Consider the following 2,712-nt stretch of genomic DNA (forward strand, 5'->3'; position numbering starts at 1 on the left):
ATCGACTGTTTCTCATCTTTCTCTTGAAAATATCCCATAGATTTCTATATGGGGTTCAGGTCAGGCATGTGGGCTGGCCAATCAAACACAGTAATGTCATGGTCAGCAAACCACTTGGAAGTGGTTTTGGCACTGTGGGCAGGTGATTAAGTCGGACTAACACCAGCAGACGTCACGGCACCCCAAATCATCACTTACTTTGGAAACTTCACACAACTTCAAGCAGCTTGGATTCTGTGCCTCTCCAGTCTTCCTCCAGACCTTGATTTCCAAATGAAATGCAAAATTTACTTTTATCTGAAAAGAGGACTTTAGACCACTGAGCAACAGTCCAGTTCTTTTTCTCCTTAGAGCAGGTAAGATGCTTCTGACGTTGTTTTCCTGAAGACGTCTGAGCGTGGTGACTCTTGATGCACTGACTCCAGCTTCAGTCCACTCCTTGTGAAGCTCTCCCAAGTGTTTGAATCTGCTTTGCTTGACAGTATTCTCAAGCTTGCGGTCATCTCTGTTGTTTGTGCACCTTTTCCTACCCAATTTCTTCCTTCCAGTCAACTTTGCATTTAATATGCTTTGATACAGCACTCTGTGAACAGCCACCCCTTCAGTAATGACCTTCTGTGACTTACCCTCTTTGTGGAGGGTGTCAATGATTGTCTTCTGGACCATTGCCAAGTCAGCAGTCTTCCCCATTATTGTGGTTTCAAAAAAAAAAAAAAAAAAAAAGTTTGAAATGTTTTACTTTACATGTAATGAATCTAGAATATATATGAATGTTTCACTTTTTGAAAGAAGTTACAAAAAAATGTAACTTTTTCACAATATTCTAATTTTTTGAGATGCACCTGTAGTTGATAATCATTAAAACAACAATTAAAATATAATTGTAGACAAAACCTATCACAAACCCCTATGTAAGAGGACAAATAAGCTTTCTATCTATACTCTAATTCATTTGCCTCAACTCAATACCTCATCAAACAATAGGGAGGAGAGATGAATAGATGAATGAAGTGCTGCAGGGATGACGTATTTTTGTAGGCCAAAAACACAGAAATGAGTTAGCAATTTAGCACTTCCAGTACCATTGTCCCAAAAGTCAATGGGTTTTTAAAACATATTTATGTTTAAATGACTGAAGTAAAGTCTATGGTCTGTAGCTAAGCTTAAAAATTTTGCAAACTTTTTCATGATGAACAAAACGTTTAAGAATCAAGAACTGCTTGGTTGGCCTACAAAAATATGCCATCACTGCAACACTTCATAGATCTGTAGAAATAGAGCTAAAAAGAAAAAAAAAAAAGAAGAGTGAAAGAGAAAGTCAGAGATGGGGGAAGCAGGTTGACCTGGTCTTCGTACACCTAATTACGAATTATGCTGAGTATACACCTCATATCTCCAACAGAAGGGCACCGAGGAAGAGGTAGAGGAGGAGCGGCAGCAGCAAGAGTGGGTCAAACTACTTTGAGGTCACTATGAAGTGACAACACAGCACAGCGGGAAACACTTTCTGCCTTATGAATGTCCCTCCTTTCCACCCATTATCCAATTGGGCAATAACAAGGAGAACACCTGTTAGTTCTACAGAGTGTGTTAGCTGGATGAGTTCAACCACATTCAGTTAACTCACACACATTGGTGAGCTCATCATGAACTAATCAATGTGCTCATCTAATCGGTGAGCTCATGGTGAAATAATCAGCTAGCTGGCTGACAAGCTCATCAGTTAGTTCAACTGTTGACAAACTCTTTGAAGTCAACAGTTCACATTGGGGAACTCATCAACTTGCTGGTGCATCATTGATTTAAAGGGATCATCGGCTAGTAATATTAGCCATTCATCTGATTTTGAACTGATGAATCTGAAAATGCCACATCTTTGAAGTGTGGCCACTTGATGGCACTATGAAGAGACAAAGACGAGAGCTGTACTCACACAGCATGGGGTTCCTTAAACTTGCCGACCTGCTGGATATGATACATGAGATCCCCACCACTGATGTATTCCATGACAAAGTACAGGCGGTCCTGTAGATACACAAGAGACAGTGGGGTAAGAGACAAACACAGGACAGTTGAGAAAAGATGACAAGACGTTTGAATTTTATTGTAACAGAACGGTTCTAGAAGTTGCAGTGCTAGTGAAGTAGCAGTGCTACTTGGGGGTCAAATGAGTTAAAGGAGTCATATGATGCTATTTTAAAGATCATTATTTTGTGTATTTGGTGTAACAGAATATGTTGACATGCTTCAATGTTCAAAAAACACATTATTTTTCAAATACTGTACATTATTGTAGGTCCTCTATGCCCCGCCTCTCTCAAACGTGTCGTTTTCAACAAAGCCCCTCCTTCAGACAAGCGCAGTCTGCTCTGATTGGCCAGCTGACCCAGTGAATTGTGATTGGCCGAACACCACAAGCACGCGTCGGAAATGTAACGCCCCTTACCATAATCGCGAGCTTCAGCTTCAAAGTAAATATCAAGACAGTTAATAATGTCGTTAGTTTTACCATCAGTTCAAGCCCGAAAGGGCAACAGAGTCGCATGACAGACACAGTGATGATGCAGTACACAAGCCGCGGTTAACAGGCAGTTCACTCTCCTGTGATGTGACCCTGTTCCCCTCACACACACACACGATGCGCTACTCTGCGCTACGCAAAACTCCGCATTTGAACAGTCAATAGCAAATACTTAAACTAATAACAAAACA

The 2,712-nt window shown here is 40.8% G+C and overlaps 1 protein-coding gene across 4 annotated transcripts in view; it reads right to left on the reverse strand.

The window, feature by feature from the left end:
* The window catches only part of prkcbb (protein kinase C, beta b), a 139,278-nt gene that overhangs the window by 39,411 nt on the left and 97,155 nt on the right, over nucleotides 1–2,712 (reverse strand). The window lies entirely within an intron of this gene.

This window comes from Sinocyclocheilus anshuiensis, unplaced genomic scaffold (genome assembly GCF_001515605.1).
Source record: "Sinocyclocheilus anshuiensis isolate Anshui unplaced genomic scaffold, SAMN03320099.WGS_v1.1 scaffold813, whole genome shotgun sequence".
Taxonomy (NCBI): domain Eukaryota; kingdom Metazoa; phylum Chordata; class Actinopteri; order Cypriniformes; family Cyprinidae; genus Sinocyclocheilus; species Sinocyclocheilus anshuiensis.